A 22,990-nucleotide genomic window follows, 5' to 3' on the forward strand; every position below is an offset into this window, starting at 1 on the left:
GGATCCATTCGTATTGTTTTATTTGTTTTTTTATTGTTTTATCTAGAAATAAAAGCAGTAGGGTGTGATAAAATTATAAATTGGAGAAACTGCTATAATATTAAAATTGAACAACCGATAATATTCGGGCAACAAAATTCATTCGTATTTAGATGTTTCTACGTCATTTAGTTTACGATTCTCTCGCCGTCGGAAGAAAGGGAATGTATATACATCACGAGCCCCTGAAAGAGTACAATAGGACGAGCCCTTGCGAGTGCAGTCGAGGATGATTTGACAAATTCACGATCGTATAAATGGGGGATGGTGCACTGAGAGCAAGAGTGAAGCGTGTGCGGCTATCGAAATCACCATAAAAACTCACCCATGTCTAAGCATTCAACGGTGAATCGTAAATTCGCGAAGAATTAATGCATAGAACGATCTTCTTCGAATTCTATCCTCCCTAAGAGAGGGTATGATTTATGATATGAGATTTTCGAGCTTTTAATAGCAGACCTTTTTAATCATTTTAATATCATATTGCTTTATTCTTCCTTTGTTGTATTTTATGGTTTTCCGTATTGGAATTGTATGGAATATAATAATAATAATTTAAAATAATCTCATAATAAAAATCAATAGAATGGAGGTAAAAACAAATTAGACGGGAGATCTCAATCTAATTTTCCCAAGAGAATTGCCCCAACGACAAATAATTAGAATTATCTTTGTGATGATAACCATAACGTCAGACAATGACAATGAAAGAGTTAGCAAGCAGAGGGTGGATTGGTCGTGTGCTTTCGGTACGTATCCCCGGGAATGGAAGTCAGTTGGAATTGACAGGAACTGGGAGAGCCCGGGACATTGGCTCCAGACCCCCTGGCGCCGTCGCGACGCTTCCCAGCTTTTGGCAAAACACATCCTATCCCGGAGCGGGCGCCTAGTTTTTTTTATGACCAACGCCGGGGCGACCCCCGATTCCAGACTCCCGAAGATCCCCATAAAATCTCTTTTCCTTCTCAGGATGCCTTCGAATTCTCTGTATCTAGCTGCATCCTTCTCTACTAAGATTGCTTCTCTTGCTTGCAAACAATAGAATCCTTCTGATAGCGTGGAAAGGACTCTGCTCCTGGAACGAGGTCCAGCACGTGTCGATCTAAGAGATTAATTCCAAAGTATTCCTGGATGGAATTTACTGGCTTCGTTTGTATAAATTAGTGGAAATTTAATTTGTGTCAGAAAGTGATAAAAAAATGGATAAATTTTTAAAGGGTCAGACCCACCCCAGAATAAACATTCTAGTTACACCAATTTACGGTAGTTTCCAGGTCCAGCCTTGGGCCTAGGGAGACTAGGCGGCAGTCTAGGGTCCCCTAGATCCAGGGCCCCTATAAGTAATGTTTACTTGAACAATAATCGATGTAAATGCAAATCTAAATTAGTTACACAAGTTTTAATGTTAATTTTATAAATTTTATTTGAGGTACTTTCTTTATGTCATATATGTGAAGGGGCCCTTTTTCGGAGCTCGCCTCGGTCCCCCGAAATCTCAAGGCTGGCCCTGGTAGTTTCATCGTCGATTTAAAGAAATTCCGCCATTTTATGCCCGAATACAGAAGAGACAAGGTTAAAACACAACCGTGATAGGCAAACGTTTCGAATGGTTGACTCATTCTTACGACCTCCACGTATCCACCTCGAGAGATATCAATCTGATTCGGTAGTCGATAAAATTTCTCCGAGATGTATGTAATGGTGAAACTTTCTAGGATGCAGGAGCTGGATTCGTGAACAACGAATAGGACAAAGGGGGCGATAAAGTTGTCTGGGAAGAAAGAAGGGAAATTGTTGGAAGGAGGTTCTTCATCAGGGGGTTGCTTCTATATTTATTGCCGTTCAAGGGGTGGAGCAACGGCAGTATCTCTGCGTTTGCTCCGAAAATGAGTTGTTGGGAGATCGGCTGACAAATGATCAACTGATTCATTCGTGAATCGACCAGTCATCTGGAGAGGTTCATCTTGATAGGATGTTCAATTTGACTAATTTCACGATTTTACTGATAAAAAGCAATTAACAATATTTGTTGTCTTGCTTTAAAAATACTTTAATGATTCTACTTGGTTACCCTTTCTACTTTATTTACTCAAATGTTCTCCAAAAATTCAATTCAACTTTTAATTCAATGATAAATTCATTTATTAAAATATGAATTTTAAAGAATTTATCCAACATTGCTATAAAAACGTTCTCTTGATGTAATGCATTGTTTTTTAATAAAAAATACAGTGTTATCAGTGTAACAAATGCAATGCTCGCTCCATCTTGAAGTTCCCAAAGGAAACGAATGATAAGGCAGGACAGAGCTGACATTTCCCGCTGGAGGGAAAGCTTTTTCCTCTTACGGTAAAAAAGCCGAAATGAATGAAAATTGAATTGCAACCACAGTTCTGGCAACCGTCCAACCGGAACTCTTCCTTTTGACGCTAGAAGCGCGAGATTTATCTCGTCCTGTCCACTTTTGAATCGATACTTGTTTGGCCTCCTTTCCGAAACCGTTGGAAACGCTTTTTAAATCAATTAATATGACTTTTAAAATAATTTTCATTGAAACAGATGACACTCCAGTCACCAAATATCAATAACATATGTAGTACTCAAAGTTCTATATTATTGCATTTTAATTCAAGAATTTCCAAACATACATTGAACCAGCTAATGCAATGCTATTGAACTTTCCCTACGGTTTTTAAAAGTCACATAAGCAAATGCTGGTTTGTCCTCGTCACGTTGAAATGCAGGTCGTGCCCACGTATCGTTCATTCGGTATATCGAGCATCGCCCACGCTTCGCGGTTTATGCACAGGTGCATTCTGTTCGGTGACAACGTAGAAAAAACACCCACGCCTGTTATGAACGATCGACGACGCCTTTTTTTTTCTACCTCCGACGCGTTAGGAATTTCAGGAACGCGTAAACTATATCCTGTAATATTGATTGTTTCGCAAACTTGTGCGTTTCCGCAGGTGATTTCCATTAATTGTTTAATATTTTAATTATAAACCAAGGCATTTTCTCTAACCGGCTCAATCGCTATTCACATCCTTGTTACAAGGAAATTTATGACCGCTTCCTGTGAACGATGATAAATACCGGAAGGGCGACGCGTGTTACACTTTTCCGTATAACTCACTGTTGAATTTCATCGCAACATTATATAATTACTTGACCTCCTTAAATGGAGACAGTATTTTTAAGAAGTTGTGTGGAGAAAGTACAGGTTATGAAGAAATCATGAAGGCAAGTGCTTGAGAAGTGGCGCTTTCAGAAGCTTAAATGTCGATTTAAAATGACGCATAATCATTTATCTTCCTCGAGCTGATACGTGTGATGATAACTGCATCTTAAGAATTGTATTAAATGGAGACAATTAGGATTAGCGCGACCGTGAATTAATTCAGGATATTATTAGTTCTTGAAGGTGTATGATCTTGAATTATTGAAATTTTATATTGATTATTTAAAGGCATATTTGAAGGAAGATTATATATTTAAGAATGAATGATGAATGGAAGATCACTTCGCTTGAGGCAAACATTCTATAATCCCACGTTAAAGTATAACGAAAGTCATCGCTTAAAAATGAAGATGCTATAAACGATGTAAATCATGAATAACGCAACAACAAAAAACGTGATGTCATCGATGTGTTCACACTCTTCACAGAATAATATTCATAGATTTCGCGGCCATCGTGTTACTCAATCTTCGGCTCAAAAACGAACTAAAAACGGAAAAGAACCAATACGGTGTTCCGTTTCCGTTTCCGTTTTCGAACATCTCTGACGAATTTTTAATCTCACATCATCGAGCGTACCGTAGAATGACTTACATCATTGCGTACTATGAAACACACGGTTCTGAATGGAGACTGGCATGACCAAATTTGGTGCGGTCTCGATTCCATGCACGTCGCTCCAAGTATTTCGATGCTTTCGGAGAACTTCTCAAACCCAAATGCAATCTTATCTTATCCCCGTTCAGTTTTGAAAATCTCAATAATTTTCAACTACTACAAGGAGTATGTTTCAAATTGGTTCGTTTGGATTGTTAAATTTCGAACAATTTGGGAAGCGGGACACATAAAGGTCCTCCTTTATGTTTTTTGTCGCCCGCTGACTGGGATCTTCTTATTTTTAGAGGAAAGTCTGTTTATTTGGATTAGTTATTTGCATGAAGGCAGGGAAGTAGGTAGCGAAACGAGCTCCTGAGACTATTATCGATTATTACTGATGGATTTCAAAATTAAAAGATTGATCACTAAATAATAATGTGGTGTACGTTTTTAATATTAAAACAATTGAAAGTAAATGTGTATGTATTTTTAAATTGAAAATAAATTTCAAAGGATGAATGAATAAATAGTGGAAAATAAATTAAGATACATAATTATTCTTTATCTCGACAAAAGTCAGTGATGAAAGCACTCGGACATGATACAAGGAGGTATAGTTATTTAATGTAAATGGATTTGCAATTACTGATGAATATTATAAACTATTTGCAACAAATATATTTAACTACTGACAACTTATATACATTTTTACAAAAAGCATGATTACACAAACTTCCATTTAAATTAAAATTGCAAGCACTAAATATAAAAATTCTTTAAACTCAGAATAAAGGCTATAACTGTGCATTAATTCTTCCACAGCGTATCAATAGAATATTAAGTATTATAATAAAAATAATTGAAAACAAGTTAAATAAGAAATAACGCAAAAATTTGTTGATTTCAGCGGAGAAGGGAACTGAAGGCGCCTCAGCTTTCGCGGCGCGCGCCGTCACTGACCTTGAACGAGAGGAACGCTCGAAACTGAAACGTCGGAGTCGGAAGAGTGTTGTCGGACGTGTGGTTGTGGCTGAAGTGACAAATTGATTTTGTGCAACGAAACAGGACTCCTTTTCTATCTATGGATATTTTTCAAGGTGAGTAGAACGAAACCACAATCAGATAATATCTCTTGTAGTGCCGGTTGGCGATGGTGTCGGCGGTTCTATTGATTTTTCCATGATATCCGACAGATGGGCGTGCTGCCCTCGTTTAGACCTTTCCAATCGTTCCTGTCCGTTTTCTTCTTGATAAAGCTCATCTATTCGATTATTTTATCAATTATTTAGTCTTGCTGGTTATGTGCGGGGTGTGTATGACCATATACGTCCGAGAGTCGGTGCGGATTACGAGCGAGCTAACCTCAAAAACGAGGGGGTTAGGACCACCCAACGGGTGTCTCCCGAAATAGAGATGATTCACAACATCGTCGACGATTGACAGTTCGTGCTTCTGTGCATCAACTTTTCGTCTCGTTCGTTTCACGTTTCTCTGATCAGTTATCATAAATTTTGCGTTTGTTTGCACGTTCTCGTGTGCTCTATCTCTGTCTCTCCTGATAGTATGCTCCTCTCGTCTCTCGTTTCTCTTGCGTTTCGTTAAATGCGCGACGTGCCAAAACAATAGGACCGGAGAAAATCAATAGGCAGGCTGTAAGAGGTTAAATAGGGAAACCCATCTGCTACCACCGTGGTGCACGAGAGTTTATTAAGTTTCTGCGTTTGGTTAACTTCATATGGGAATTAGATAAAATTTACAACAGTTTTTGTGTTTCATGATTCGATATGGTTTTCTTTCTTGTGCTTCGTTAATCTGGATTCGTTGTTTATTTTCTGTTTCATCGTGTTCATTTCTTGATATGTTATAGGGAATTTCGTTCTCAGTACTGTGCTTTAATTGTTGCTGATGAATTTCTTTTTGGAACGGTATTTTAAAAAATATATGCTTTATGGTCTTTTAATAGTGTTATTAAAAGTTTAATGTATCGTACAGCACTGATCAATTTAATCCAGTTTTTTAATTGGTATCTGGGTTGGTTTATAGTGATTTTTTATACGAAGCTAGTGAGTTATTAGACTTTGATAGTTATTCAAGTTTGATGATTAAATTAATTAATTTTCCATAATTTAAAAAATTTGTTTGGCTGTTCTGTGGACATTTCGCATTATTATTATTACTGTTATTATTATTATTATTATTATTATTATTATTATTATTGTTATTATTATTATTATTATTTTTACAATATACAGTATACAGATACATATTCAAATAGTAAAGAAATTGTTTATTCATTTGAAAAATGTATAATTTTTTGCCTGTCCTTTTTTTTGGAACACCCTGTAGATGATGGAAAACTATAAGATGCAATTCTTGATGCATTTCCTTTATATACCGGGTGTTCAAAAATAAAAATTTTTGCATATTACTAAAGATACAAAATCTTAATATCATTTCAGGATATAAACCATTAAAAATTGAATGTTCTGCGATGGAAAATACTGAGCTATACATTGATTTCTTTATTGTGGATTTCAAAGAAGAAATAACTATTTTGTATTAGGGGTATTAATGAAATTATTAAATAGTCATCTTTTATTAGGGATAAAGGGAAACAAATGAAAAATAGGGGTTTGTTGGACGATTTTAAAGTTTTTCCGCGAATTGTTTGTGAAGTAGCCGCGGATTTCGAGTTCTTAATTCGCGTGGTGCGTGACCGATGCTCGGCTGCAGATTTATTTCCGTGGAATTGAGCCAGACTCACAATTTAATTACCGTGATCCACTTGGAGTCTGTTGAGAAGCCGGCTTTAAGGCTTCATTGAATTTATCCGAAGTGACGATCTTTATTTTCCAATCGGCGCGTATAAAAAGAGGTAGCGGAAGCGGAAGAAAGCATCGAATTATCCCATAGTACGTTTTAAACGAAGATTTTTTGCTCTAGATATCAAGTAATTGAAATAAATTGCTTGTTCGTTTGCATCGTAATAGTTATCTACATTTTTAGCACCGCTCGTTTTTAAGCTTGTTTAACACGTTTCGTGTTTGTGGGTCACTGATGATCCTTTCTCGCGTTTCTCGTAAACAGAGCTTTTATTAACTTCAGTTGTAAACAGAAGTTTAATCGTAGGAGTTTTAAGTTTAATTCGATGAAATGATTTAATTTTATCATTAATACTGTTTATCGATTCTTGAATATGTGCTATCATTGAGATTTGCGTGGTATCATTCATAAATTAAGAATTATCTATGCGAGCGATTATGGTAACCTGATAATCCTAATTGACTATTCATTTGATTTATCTTGTATCATTGATCAATTTAATTTTTCTGTATTCATTGAAATATAATTTTATACAATATTTAACTAAACTATATGAATTTCTTCTGGAATTTACTAATATTAAATGCCAGTGAACCAGTTGGAAATAAATTTTTGTTAATTTGATAACAAAAATTGAATTTTTGTTATTTCAAGTGCAAATGATTAAATGCATTCCATTTTATAGTTGTTAATTAAAATAGCGTTGGAAGTAAAATGTTGAAACATGACACTGCTTTAGAGTCTACAGTTCTACAGGGTCAATGCATTCGTGAATTACATAACAGCTCTGTTACTGATCATTTCATTAGTTAGTGTCCTCGTTATTAACAAGCAGGTTAAGAAAATGATATTGAACTTTCATCAGAACAATTCACGTGCAATTGATGATTTGAAATATTTAATTGAAAAGAAAAAAATGAATGAACAGTCGACTGCAATATCGTGTATAACAAAAAAAAATTCATATCACATGTACAAATCAAATAAATATGACAAAATTCATATCAATTGAACTGAAAATTTTCAAAAATTTATCTTCATTTAATTCAAAGCAATGAGAAGTTTAGTGGTACTAAAAGTTTCGCAGAGCATTTTGCATTCAAGTATTCTTGGTTTGTTTTACCGTTGTTATCTCAGTTATCTCGTTCCTCGTAACATCACGTTATTTTTATCAGCGTTCTTGTTACATTATATTATATTGTTTTATTTTTACATTCCTTACACGTTCAGGGGAAGCAGGACTTCTCAGAATCTTAATTTTGAAGATATAAATATTATTATAAAAGTAATTTAGAAAGAAAAATATGAATTTCAATTGTTAAATGTTATAAAATTTAGTATAAATAATAAATAAATATCAGTTCAAATTCTCCCGCGTACATGTTTACATGCACGTGATAGGGTCGAACCCCATATACATATATGGGAACCTCCCCCCTTCATTGGCAGTTTTCTCTGCGATGTCTAAGGGGAAAGATGGGAATCGTGAATGTACCTATAATTTGATTGCTAAACATTTGCAATCCTTTTTTCTTCTATTTATTAGAAATAAAATATTGCTGTATCAAATTGTTGTACAATTTAAAAATTGGCCATTTTGAAAATAAAGATTGTAAATATCGATAAAGATTGAGTTGCATGTTTTTATTATTTGAAAAGGAATATGTCATGAAATATTTTCCTGCTTTTTACGTGAAAGGTCAGAAGCAATTTCGAATAATCATACAATTTCATGGTCATTTGCTTCTATCTTCTCCACATCAGATTTGTTTTCCTTTATGCGGCTACGTTTTTCTTCAAGGAAACAAACGACTTCGTTATGGGATTATTTTGATGATTGGGGTGAATGATACTGAAACAGACTGAACATCCGAAACCAGTTACATACAGAATATGTTTAATATAAAGCTGAAATAATTTAATACTTTTGTATCAATAGATTTATTTACAGTCGGTTCATTCGATCTTATGAGAACAGCGCTTTTCAGTTACTCGATTTCTAAGAGCGAGCTATTTTCGAACCAGAGCCAGTAATAATCGGCGGAAAAAAAGTGACGAGTAAAGTTATGTAAAGAGGTGACATCATTTCCGCAAAAAGAATAGCTAACGGAATAAACTCACGAATAAAGAACTTATTTCTTGAAACTCATAGTTGAATTTATTTTTATTTTCATAATTCAAACTTTACAGCTTAACCCTCGGACGGCGGACCATGGAGAGAACCCTGTATTCAAGGGTTAATACACGTGACTTTTCATAATTACCAAGAGTATTACTTTTATCGTAGTAGCATCTTTAGTAACGATATACAGCTTACTCAGAAGGCAATTTAATGGAACAATCGTCAGCTTTTAAATAAGATTCTTCCAGGTCCACGTAATGTAGCAGAAAAAGCGACGAAGCATACTGTTATCCTGTGCATTGAACAACATTCTGTATTCCTTATAACAGCGTCTAGGTACTCTGTAAATACTGTAAAGTACCAGTAACCCACGTGGCGCGAAAGTGGATATTGAATTATAATATTTCAATCTCCTTGTCAATTTATTTTCGTTTCGCTTTTATTTCGTAAACTGGTAGTCGTCAGATATTTCATGTTTGCCGTCGATTTTTTCCATTTCTGTTAGACAAATTGCCCTGGGCCCTTCTTCATAAAAGTTATAAGCCTTCATTTTTATGTGACAGAAACAGTGATCGAAATTCGTAGGCTGAGATTTAAATAAATTTCTATTATTCAATATATGATGATATTGAAACAGCAGATTTTCACAATTATTATAAAATAGACACATTTATCATTTTGAATAATGAAAACTCTTTTAATTCATCATATTCAATTCATCACATTCTGTATTCATTTAGACTATATTTTCTTTATTATCACTCCTCGCATTGTATCCATTTATTTAGTCTCGTATTTTTCTCTCATTAAATTCTTGAGCGCAGAAAATGTAATTAGAAAACAAAAAATGGTGGATTTAGTAAATTGTTATAATTACTTGATTATCGAAATTGTTTCTTATGGTAAGCAACATTTATCCGTTTCAATAGTTCCTCACCTGTTCCATTCGTCTTATCTCAATTTTCTTCGCAGCCTGTTCATCCCCACGGTCCATCCGACCGTCACATTTAATCCAAGATCACCCTTGTTTGCGCAGTTTTAGGTTACAACGCATCTAATGGATTATCCGTACATTCAGCCCGAGTACCTTCCAACCTCGTGTCATTGATTCAATGGACGGCCCTGTGCTGCACATAAAAATAACAATGATTCTGTGTTTGCTCAACTTATTAGACGATTTTACCGCGGATGAGATCAGGATGGAAGCGTTTCAGCTGATGTTTCAATTATACGTGAAAACCATATTTTAGTCACCCTGATTTTTTCATATTTTCATAAATTTATGCCATTCTCACTGAAACTGACTCCTCAGTTTGTAATATCGTATCTAATTATATTTATAGTGTTTAATTAATTTTTCATAAATTTCACAAGTATATTAATCCTTCCATCCCTTATTTATTTATCTCGAGTTTAAAGTTATCCAGTGTTAAGTACCCTCATATAGGGTGCATATAATACCTCAAGCGAAGGGGTTAAAATCTTTGTTTAGATCGAATTGAAGGCCCGTTTCGAAAAGCAGAATCCACGGATGAAGTTGCAGCCGAGATCGTCTATTGATCGTCGTTGGAAGCCGACCATTAATCGCAAAATTTCGCGGAAACGCGCAAGACATTTGCCAAGAGGGGTGATTCGGGGTCGATGAAACGAGACGCGTGCTGATTGATCGGATTTACACGCGTTATGATTTTCGGTAACGTCGCTACGTGTGCGACAAGCCCGTTATAAGATTACGCATTACGAGTAGTTTGCTCCAATTTTATTAGTTGTCTCTTTCTCTTCTCTCCTTTTTTTTTTTACGACTCTCTAAGAGGAGGACCTTTCTATCGACTGCACATTGTTGGCTTGGCGTTTTACAAGCTTTCTCGTTACACGTGGAAATCGTGGACTACCAACGATAAATAACACCTCGTCCTGCTGGAAGCGGGTTTATCGCTGAATAAATAGGGTGGAGTAAATTATTGCAAATAGACGAGATTGTGAGTACTCGTTGTGGAAAAAACATGGAATGGAGGGAATAATGGAAATATTAGGCTGGCAAGTTAATTCGCAACCTCTTGGAATATTTTCCTTTTAAATCAGCTAAATTTTATTGCAGAGAAATGAAAAATTTTATACGAACATGGTGAAAGGTTAATTAACCCTTACGTGGTCAAGACGAGTTCAGTGTATTATCAATTTAAGTTTAATTTTAAATTCTTTACCATTTTCATTTTATAAATTCTATAATACCCCTTTAGATATTACTTTTTCAACATATAAAAGTCCTCTATTAAATTTGACTGTCTAATTTTAGTCAAAGAATTCTTCCATGCATTTCATAGATCTGGGTCAGTATTGAACCAGCATCCACCTAACTCAACGCTCGAAATTCTAATTCTCAGTAACACATCCTTCCATATTTACAAATAAAATTAAAAATTTCATGGTAAACAGTATTACAGAAGTTGCACCTTTAACAACAACAAAAATACGTCCCAACAATAAAACATTGTATCAAATTCATTCTGGCACAGCGTTTCAGTTCAAAGATGCACCTATCAAATGCAAGCACGAACGATTAAGTCCAGTATGCAAAAAATTCGTAAGGGTTAGTCTGTCTGCCACACCCCTAGGTCCAAGGAGTACCTTGACGGTGACCTTCGTGGGGGTAGCATTCTGTACTCGATGTTCTCCAGACCCCAGTACGAGTTCTACGGAATATAGAGAAAGAAGATAGGGCAGAAGGAAGGAAGGAAGCGAGTATGCACGTGTGTATGTGAGAAATAGAATCTCGAGCTCTCATCGTGACCACGTAGTTACGTGTATGTGAATATCGTAGATGAGGGTGAACGACGTAGAAAGTTTCGATGTGTTGGTATATGGAGCCAACATCACCGGAGCGTCTCGGCGTTGAAGGCGCCAAAGCGTCGCGGCGCCACCCCCGGCGCCCGCCATAACGCCGCCAGCACCCACCTCCCTTCGCTCTCTACAACTTCTCTCTCTCCTCTTTCTCGTGTCTCTTCTCTTGCTCTCCTCCCTTTATTTTTTTTTCCTTTTCTTTAAGCTCTTGTCTCTGTTTTCCTTTATTTTATTCCCTGGTCGATTTTTTTATTTTAAAGATAGCTTTTTTGTTTTCAGGTTATTTGCTCTTTTGCTGCTTTTCAAAATTAATTAATGAAATAATTATATACAATATGAAGACACTTCTAACGTGGTTACTTCTGGCAGTTTTCAGAAGGACCTGAGGAACGAACTGCAACTGTTGCTGCACACATACACAGAGGAGCAAGAGTACCACGACATAAGACAGAAGAACTAACGATAAGCTGTAAGTAAACTATTAATTATATAGAATTTCTTGCGCTTCACTTCACATTGTATGGTAAACTTTGATAGGATTTTATCCAGAAGTGCCTGCGCACTGTTAACACAATTTAAATTTGACCACGAAACTTATTTACAAGACAGGATTCGATTTGCAAATCGCTGGAGATTCTCTTTCGTCAGTATCCTCGTAAAAACTGCCCTTCTGTCCACTCGTTCTCTCTTCGTTCTTCCCGTCGGCCTATGAGTCAGACGAATCGTGAAAGTGTCTACCACTACCCCTGTGGTGTCATAAACTTACCCCTCCGTTATCCAACCACGTTTGGTCCACGAAATTTATCCTTATTCCACGAGACATCCAGCTCCTCGCTCAATATGGAATACTTTCTGGCCCATAAGCCCGGAAACGCGATACTTAATTGCGACAAATACGGCCCGTAAAATTTGAATAGGCATCCGACGATTGAGAAAGGGGTTGATAGGGATGTGCATCTCCTCGACGGGCGAATTGAATTTTCCCTCCCGTGGACAGGGCGCACGCAGGTTCTGCAGGGTGTTTTATATGATAAATTTAGTTTTTCGCGGGAAATCGAAATTTGGACCGGTGCAGCTGGCTGAAGGGTGAAATTTGGGAGGATCATCGACGAGCGCAGTTTCGCGAAATTAAATTCTTGGGAGAAATTGAAATTTCGACCGGAAATGGGAGAATGTTATTTGGAATCTGGATTTCATTCTGGGAATTATTTTTATAGGTAGTATTTAATTACTTCTTGATTTAGGAAATTTTGGGGAATTTATTTTTAAATGAAAAAAATCTGTTTTAATTAAGATTTTTAATTAAAATAAACGCACGTATAAATGGCATACCTACACCTATATTTTTCTCAAAATCATGCGGATAATTAAAAAGGTTTTAATTCTTTTAGGATTATTTTGAATAAAACATGATCACTGGAATGAAATAAAATATACGTAGCTGGTACTTCTTTGAATAACGTTGATAGAAAGTTTATCAGTGCACTTATCTTCTCACTTAATCATTCGATACACGAATACCATCAAACTGTCCACATGGTACTTTTCATAAATCAGGCAGATCTTCAATGAACCATAGTAAATGGCATCAGAAGTCGAAGATCTGTGCTGACTGATTCTCTGCTATCTCCTCGAATTATCTTTATATCCTTCGGTTTGTGGTTAGTCTATGCGATGCACATCTGTCGAGCTGCAGTTGCATTCATTTTATTATTTTCTATTCAATATTTTTATCCATGTGAAATTTTATTTATTACTTGATTTTCGAATAAACAGGATTGGTAATTCGGATCTTAACACGTACACAATTTGACACATTGATTTATCGCGAGATACGAGGACACCACCCAGAATTCGCGAGTCTCGGTGGGGGTCAAACAAGCAGCCAATAGCAATGGTTCAGACATTTTGGCGCCGATGATACGAGCTGTTGTACAAAGTCGTCTGCTAACAAACAAGTACCGCGCCATGTCTGATCCATAGAGCATTTCCGGTTCTGTTGACAGCAACCGGAAGTTTGGGTTGCGAGTTTACGTAACCTCCAGACTTTTATCTCCACATTTCATTTCTGTTTTCATGAACTTAAAATTGTAAATCGTTTTACCATTTCATTTATTGAATTGCAATGTTTAATGCTCATATATCATACAAAAAAATAAACAATTGATTTTTTATACTTGTCGATGGGGGTTGCTTCCCTTAATTCAACAAAGTATGGACTTAAATGAGCATCACTTTTCGGTACCAAAATTTTGCATCGGGAGTCGACCATATGGATTTGGGGCGGGTGGTAAGTTGGATCGACAGGCGCATTGTCAGTGCGATTAATCGAACGATAAGTTCGACCGTATACGAAGAGAGTGATTGACGCTACCACGATAAGGCTTGATGGTTCCAAGAGAGGGACAGTCCAATCGAGAAAATAAGAGAGACGGAAGGAGTGAACAAAAACCGAGAAAAAGGGATATTCGCAGTGGGGTTCTTAGCCTTGTCCCTGAAGAAAACCATCCTGCATGTTCCCTTGCTTCCGCCCTTTCATCTCCCTTGCTTCTGCGTCTAACAGTCTAACAGAATCAACCATATCCACCCTCCCTGGGCTCTGCAATTGTTTCGGACCACCTCGTGGTTGTTTAAAAAACATTTCGATAACCTTCTGTGGCTTTTCATTTTTTGTCACTTGTTCCAGGAAATGGAATTATTTCTCTCTCTTCTCTTTTTTATTTTTAATGGACTTTATGAGTTTGATTGTTGTTAATGGAAGTAGATTCGAACTGATAATTGGTTGAATTTATATCAAAGGGGATAATTCATTTATATTGGTTTTAATTAAAAAATTACGGTTTAAAAATATATATTTTCTTGTGAATTTGGAAGTATTATTATTATGTGAAAGAAGTATATATTACCTGCTATATAATTTATAATAGTTTGAAGTTGTCGCAAGCAAGAGATAAAGCGGTGTTAAAGTCGTTCGCGGAGAGTATTACACCGCTTCACGCTTTAATCTTCTCGACTTCTCTGGAACTAATTCATTTTTCGCCCTGGAAGGGTGAATCATCCCTTGTACCATGACATTTCACTAGTATTCATCCAAACAACTTAAGAAATAAAAGAAAATCCTATAATATATTAACAATGTTTTTAATAATAAAAAGAAAATACTACATTCATCATATTTTACGAAAGTATTTTTACATACCAAATTTGACTGTGTAAGCAGATTTTTGAAAAATTTATTTGTTTAACAAATGTACTAAGATGTAACCAATTTTTTTAATTATTGTACAAATACGCTTAAAATGCACTTAAGACGCATAGAATATTGAATATTTTTAAAAGAAAAATCACGTAGTTTCTTGCTAAACAAGCAAAGCTTTGTTATCCCCATGATGTTTTGCAAGCATTCACGGTCAGCTTGCTGACTTCCGAACGAAAGTGCCGTTGCATAAATTGCCTGTACATCTCAATTCACCCCCCGGGATGGTGACCATTCTCTTACACGTCGTGCTTCTGAGTGACACTCTCCCACCCTCGGTAGGCGACCACCCCCCTACGGACTCGCATTACCATCCCTTTGCGTCCCTTCATCTGATAGGGCTCGATTTTCGTCCAACCTTTTGTGCGCTTGCTTGTTTAAATTCGACCCCAGGAAAATTACTGAAATTGTTATGAAAATTTCTTGTCGATTCGTGGCACAAAGCTTGCTTACATTTGATGACAGATTAATTGGATGAATTTTATTTCCACCGAATTTTTCCAAATATATTTATTTAAAATTTAATTTCCAATAACAGAGAACAAAAAGAAATAAAGAAATGGGAGGATAAAGCAAATATTTAATCAAAAATAACTAACCACGGTAGTTATTGTTATTGAATTATCCTTTCAAACCTTTTCCCCTTTGAACCCAGATTTAATTTTCAATTAATAAAAGAAGAAACAAAGGAAGCAGATATCCGATTACAAATAATTCACGACAACAGTAATTATTTAATTGTATTTGCAAATTTTCCAGCCATTTAAACCAAAATTTAATTTTCAATAAAAGAAACAAAGGAAAGGGAAGGTGGCAATGATAGACAACTACCATTAACTGAAATTTCAACAAACGTGTTTTCCTTTCACGTGTGTGTGCGCCACGATCCCGTAGAGGGGTTGCAGGATACTACTCGGGCTGGTAGGGGTAAAAGGAAAGCTACCACCATAAGGGTGGACCAATCAGAGCGTCGGATCTATGCGGCGACATCAGCGCATGTGCACCCTTCGGTGGTGCCTTTGGTTTGGGTACCGCGCGCAAGGCCGCAGACCTATCACTTCTTTGGCGACAGCCGTCGGGGTAGCATCCTTGTTCTCGTCCTAGTCCTCGTCCTTGCATCATCCCCTCGACACACGAGTAACCAAGTCCGTTCTCTTATTCCTATTTTCAACTGATACTCCATCCTCTTATATCCATTCCTCTCTTCAAATACTCCTTTATTTTTAACCAAACAAAGTTACGTTGATTCTGTATCAAAAGTACAATCGTTCAGTTCATTTTCTTACCCCGGGGTGAATTTTAGATTCGTAGTTATTTTTGTTTGTTTTATTGAACAATTTTGGTAGAATCTTGATTCGTCTCCAGGTAATATAATAATTTCTTCTGTGAAGTTTTTATAGTTTCATTGAAACGTGAATATGGTCAGTTCAGTATATTTTTTTCTCTATTTTTGAGTAATGTTATTTTTGTTGAAATATTTTGTTTGGTGTCACGTTTGGTTTGCAATGGGTGCAAAGCTGTCGCGATGGGAATTGTCTGTCGTGCCTTAAATAGCCGTCCAAAATCGAACTGGTGACAATAAGAAACGCTTTCTTTTTCGCCTTCCAAAGAGCCTTAACGAAACTGTGATCTTTTATTCGAAAATTCTCTTCAAAATTTCGAGCTTACTTGGCTTCGTGCCTGACGCACGGAACCGGTTGCCTTAATTCGAGTTTAAGGATCGTTGAAACTTTTATCCTCCCCTCCCCGTTTTCTCTGCCTCGAATTTTTCACGGAATTTCGACGAAAACCTCGTCCGTCCGTTCCTGTGCCTTCCATCCAAAAACTTCTCGAAACTTCTCTTTCTCTCCTTTACCTTTCGAAATTGAAACGAGTGTCTAAAAAGTATTTGGAAAGTTCCTCGAGACGCTTTGTGACGTTTTCGTTTTGAAAATTCGACGAGTAGCAAAGATCCGCAAGACCTGACGAAACTTCGGAGGAACAAGTGCAACATGCGTCTCGACCGGTGAGTAAGAATCGTCCACGTGTTCAATGTGTTCTGTCACATGAAACATTTGTGGTTATTTTGGTAATTTCTTAGTGAAAAATTTTATTCTTTATCTGTTGATATTTATTATTCATTAATGTCTATTTTATAGGAAATTTGAAATTCTTTATTTAACCCTTGGAACAGCGGAGCCTGGGTCAATTGTGACCCGAACTTACAGATACAAAATTATATTAACAAGTTTGATAATCACTATAAATGGACAGGGGATAATTTTTGGGAATAATTATTAAATACTATTCATTTATTTAAGTACAATGTTAATTCAAATTTTTTAATTAATTCAATCATTTCGAATAGTATTTGTGAAAATAAAAATTGACACTGTACAAGGAAAATTAATAGTAAAATAAAATATAAAATGAAATAAAACCAAGTAATTCTATAGAACTGGATAAACCAAAATTTGTTTATGATCAAAGTATCACGAGGTTTCATCTTCCGCAAAAACAAACCCCCGGAATAGTGATATTAAAAATAAATTTACGCGAACAAGCGAGAGCAAACGAGTCTGTTTTTTTTTCGGGCAGAGAATTGATTGCCGTGAAACAATCAAGATAGGGAACTCAATTATCAAGGGTGAATCGCGACAGTAGATCTCTGAGGTCTCGAAATCAGATAGTATAATGTGAGGGTCAACTTTCCTCTACACCCTTCTGTAGGATCATCCTATAGACAGGGAAGGGTGGTAATGACCACAATAGAGGCATTTTCAGAGTACATTTTTTTAACCACAATTAACTATATTATGTTCCTTTAAATTGATGTGACACAAAATAAAAATTATTTTTTATAAATGTTTTTTTTAAATATTAGAATTTCATAATGCAATGGGGGAATAAATTATTTTAAAGTTTAGGAATAACATGAAAAGCCCCAAGTGTCATCAAATAAAAGTGTAGGGTTAAATTGTTGTCATGGATAAATCAAAATAGTGGGTCTCCATAGATTCTGTCAACCGAACCCTGTGGTTTTCGTAGCCAATTAGTGGCTTTGCGAATCGTAATTACGCGTTGTATTGTGTTCCACTCGAAAAACGGGGGTTGAAAGTATAATTTAGTGGAATTTAGGGGTCGTGAGACAGTTGTCGACGTTAATTCGACGATTATTCAAATTGATCTTATTAATCTTTGTAAAATGCACTTGTTAGGATTTGTAAGAGTCTATATATTTTTCATAATTAAATATTATTGTTACATGAGTGGAAGATAATTTCTTTACAGTCATAGTTAATATTTTTTATTTAATGCATTTATAAAATAATTTATAAGATCAGTATAATTGTTTAGTAAGAATATTATCAGAACAATTATATAAAATCACAATCAAGTCTGTCAATTTTCTCAAAAACTGAACTTACACGAATTTCATAATTTTTAAAAAATATGCATTTTACTCAAACAACGAACTTCAAACGTTCTCACGGTTTCTAGTTGAAATTTGTTCCATCTCGCGAATCGTTCCAATTTTCCCTAGCCGGATCCACGGGGGTGTGTTACTGGGCCAGTAGTGCGCAGAAGCCCCGAACACCCCCGATGTGAATTCACCAGAATCCTCTTCCCGTCTCTTACCCCCCCACGCTTATCTCTCTTACTCGCCCCGTTTCACCTTCTTCGTCACCCTACCATCCCCTATGGTACGAGGGGTGGTTCCCCAACAATCCTCTCGGTTACATTCGAGCCTTAACTCGGACCACGACGCATTCAGTTTCTGATCGGCAATGAAACGGTGCTGTTCCTTAATTTCTCGAATAATTCGCTCGATCGGCTTTTTGGTGCGTGTTTGTATCAGCTTCTCGCTCGATATGATTCGGTGTATCTGGTTAACCCCTATGACTCGACGCTTCTCACGACCAATAGATATTGTTGTAATTTCCAAAATAGTTATAATACTGAATTGTGCTTTTTTATTATATTGGAAATATTATTTTATTTAATATGTTGATTGGTGTAGTGAAACTGGACACGTGGTGTAAGGTATATTGAAATTTTAATTGTTAAGGGTGATAGGTGTATTAATTATTTACATTTGAAAATGTAAACTTTTTATTTTATATTATTATATAGTGTAATAGTATCACTATTCAAAATAATATTTTTCTGTTCTCTTCTCCCTCAATTATTATATTAATCCTCCCCCATTATATTAAATTTACTGTGTTGGTCACTGATGGCCCTCGCGATATTTATTATAATTAATATCAATTTCAATAAGTTTTAAAATAATTTTATAAATCAAAGTGTGTGTAACAGTGTCAGGTCAAAAGGGTTAATCCAGCGATTTTCGAGGGTGGTTTTTGTTCGAATTTCGTAAGCTTCGAGGATGGGTTTAACCTATCGCTACCCTGATGGATCCTTAACAGTGATCAGGTGACAAAATGTGTGGTTCAACATCTTTTCGTAGAATATTAATCCATTCAATTGGTATTTATTAAAAGTATAATGATAATAATTAATTATGCTTGTATGTACATGTACAGTGACAAATGGTGACAGATTTTTAGTTTTCATTAAATTTGTTTCAAGAAATACAAGGTATCTTTAAATGAACGTCTTCGTTCTCATTCTCATTAAGTAACTCTTGATTAAAGTAAATACATTCAGATATCAAGGGGTTAAATGAACATCTCGAGTGCAAGCGAATTCTTTATAAAGTAGTCTAGATTTAACGTGTATAATTCTTATTCATGAAGAAGCAAAGACATTTTACTTTTAAAATGTTTCAAGTCTGATCACTGATTTTATCACTGATACAGTCTACTGAATTTTAACTTACTTATCTTTTTTGTAATAAATTTGTTTACATTTATTTAAAAGAAAAAGTTATTCATATATTATTACATATTAAAAAGAATTGAATTACAACAGACAATAAGCGTTTTCAGTAATTTCATTAATAATGAAATGTGAAATTCTTTTGTATTTGATAAAATAAAAATTTCATGTTTTCAAGCCAGTGCAACGAATGCAACGGTTAAGGGAAAGTTGAATATGTGATAAGCTCTCCATTTGTAACTAATGAAACGTAACTGGGACAGATAGAAGTACTTTTTTTTCAGTAGAAATATATGAAAAAAAGTGGTAGATAGGGAAAGTTGAACGATTTCCACGAGTAGCACATTGTACATACAAGTGCAACGTGCAATTGCATTCGTCTTCTGAATAGAATTTTTTTTACTATAAATCATGAATATTATGTTCTATGGTAAATATGTAAACAATTAATACTTCTAATACTAATTACTATTTTAGACTTGAAAAATGGTGCGAGAATATTTAACGAGGATAATAGAATGCAGATTGTGACTCATTCCGTTTCCCCATGATAATTCATAAATGGGTATATTTCAAAAAGTACACTGAATAAAAAAAAAGAAGATGAAATGTATGGGAATCTGAAAGTGGGCCAAGGTACATAGTTATAATTTCATTCTCAAGTGACATCTAAAAGCGGTAAAAGTGTTACAAGGTTATTTATTTTATTCAGAATAAAATCTTTTATTCAAACTGACCAATGCATAGTAGGGGGCGCGTATTTCAAGCGGGAAAGAAGTTAACCCTGGCTGATTCATTTCATTCGTAAGTGTTAAAATTGGTGGAAAATTTCTGTCAGGTGGTAAGACAAAAGCCACTCGTCACCTGCTGAAATAGCACGTGTCTTCTAAATACGATTATTATTAATGTGAAGGATCACTAACTTCTACCAAAAATTCACGGTTATTACCTCGATTTATACTTATACAAAGAGTGCTCAGTATCTCTGAATGGGAAATCAATACAATACAACTCTAAATTATTTTGAGCGAAAGGAGATAGAATTGACCGAAGAAAACAATGGTATATCAATTTCAAGCATTAATAAGCGATTTATTAAGCGTCAAAAACAGTAAGATACCGTTTTGATATTCGGGGAACTATTCTAATTGTAAGTCAGACGAACAATTTCGTGGTGAATCTCTTCCTTATACTCTTCACCCTTCCTTCAGCTCTGCTGCCTTCTAAAAGAGTTGATCGGTTATTCGAGTCGATTGTCAATCGAGAGTTCGTTTAAACCGGTGACAGCGATAAATACGCGAGTGACATTCATGAATCGAGCGACGATTATATTTAACAGGCGGCTGTCAGCGAAACGCTTCGCGGAGAATTCAATTGGATATTACAAAGATCCAACGCGATAGAGGTTGAATCTCTTGTCGCGTCGGGATTTCAGCCAGTTTCATAATTCTACGGAAAATCAACGTGAATCCGTGTTGCACTTTCACGATAATATACCTCCTGTATGAAGCATTTAAATTTTGAAATAGGAATCATGTAATGGAAAGTTAAAAATAATAAAAATAATAATTCAGCCCTTTTCTAATTTATATACAGGGTGTCCCGTAACTGGCGGTACAAGCGAATAGGGGGTGATTCTACGTGAAAAATTGAATCGAAAATGTAGAATAAAATTTTTTCATACGACGCTTTATTTTTGAAAAAAATAAGTTTGAAAATTTATCGCCCCCTACTCGCTTGTACCACCAGTTACGGGACACCCTGTATATTCGATTGAAAACGTTTCGTGAAATAGAGAATTAAGTCGGAAAGTCGATGAGAATTTCATCCCCCGTGGACAATGAAAGAGAAAAAAAGTTTGAGGGACTATTTTCAAAGACCTTTGAAAGTTTGTATAAGAAACAGTGGGGGCGGGGTGGTTAGGTTTCCCCGGGGGTGTAAGTTAATAAGTCATTGGAACAGCCCGTAGCAGGGTTGGTACTTACGGTACTTACGAGGTCATTCTTTAGGATGTAGTGACAGGGGTGCAAGGGGTGCGAAGAAAAACTGTGTCATCGGTATTGCAAATCGAACTTTAAGGGGTGAAATTGTCTCGATACTGTATTGATAATTACTTGAAAAGAAAGTTTGTCCAGTCTATCATACTTTTGAATGAATAAATTTTTAATGATGGAAAATTATTTTTATTAGATTATTTTATTTAGAAATTCTTCTAAGCATAAGCATACTTGAAAATTAATTGAATTTTATTATTCAGTATTATTTTATTTATTATTATATAGCAGATTTGCAACATAATATAACAAAGGCTAAATCTGAAATGAACAATTTTAGGTAATAAAAGGAGAAGCTTATTTTAAATTTTATTTAAAATTGTATAAGGAACATTGATTTTCAAGTAAACGTTCGAAGGAAGCCACAACGAGTTCACTTCCATAAGAAAGAAAATAAAACGTCGATACAAGGCGTGAATCCGGAAAGTGCATTTCCTGAAGGGAAACTTCACACGAGAGATTGTTTCGCTTTTCGCCGCGATCAAAGACCATCGAGATTGCGGAACCACTTACAGCCATTTACTTTCGGCCGCTGCGGTACTTGCCGCGCTTCGTTCTCCGCGATCTCGAGGCGTCGAAAGCAACTCCGTCAGCTTTTTTAACTCCATCGTCGCCTTACGAGCTTCTTTTTTTCTAAACTCACCCTTCTACCGTTACAGGGATCACCCGACCCTTGTCCCATTCTCGCCACCCTTCGTCACGAACCACCCCGTGGCCAATGACACAGTGACACGAAATAAATTTAAAGAAGCTGAAGATCGATTCGAACGTTGTATCGAGACTCGGAAAATTTTTCACTACTGATTTGTAGTTGAGTATTAATTGTAAATGAATAAAATCTTCGATGTCATTTATTTGGAGGCTAATTTCAAAGGTATAATGCTATGATAAAATATGCACGAATTTCATGACCAGTGGACAAAGTGTTAGGCAGCAAGTTAAACGAGGGTGAAACGTTATTTTTTACGCTTGCTGTATCAACAGCGGGGGTCCTTGTGATTGGCATGTATGCCAGGATCCATTAAGAGAACTGAGCCGTTGATTACCGAATCTTGTAGAGCGTGCATAATCGTGTCTTCGTTACCTCGTAGCAATCGGCGGACCCTCAATTAGTTCCCGTCAGGCGTCATCAACACGGAAAGAGACTGACGTCTAAATTTAAAGACCACGATCGATTTACTTCCGTTTACAACCTA

The 22,990-nt window shown here is 35.9% G+C and overlaps 1 protein-coding gene across 4 annotated transcripts in view; it reads left to right on the plus strand.

Moving 5' to 3' along the window:
• The first annotated feature begins 4,827 nt into the window (after positions 1-4,827).
• The window catches only part of rhea (Talin_middle and talin-RS domain-containing protein rhea), a 35,736-nt gene continuing 17,573 nt past the window's right edge, over positions 4,828-22,990 (plus strand). For all 4 annotated transcript variants that reach the window (XM_034322778.2, XM_034322780.2, XM_034322779.2 and 1 more), the window contains exons 1-2: positions 4,828-4,974; positions 12,033-12,132. The gene's annotated coding sequence lies outside the window, so the exon portion shown is untranslated. The remainder of the gene's footprint in view (positions 4,975-12,032; positions 12,133-22,990) is intronic.

Source organism: Osmia lignaria, chromosome 4 (genome assembly GCF_051020975.1).
Source record: "Osmia lignaria lignaria isolate PbOS001 chromosome 4, iyOsmLign1, whole genome shotgun sequence".
NCBI lineage: Eukaryota > Metazoa > Arthropoda > Insecta > Hymenoptera > Megachilidae > Osmia > Osmia lignaria.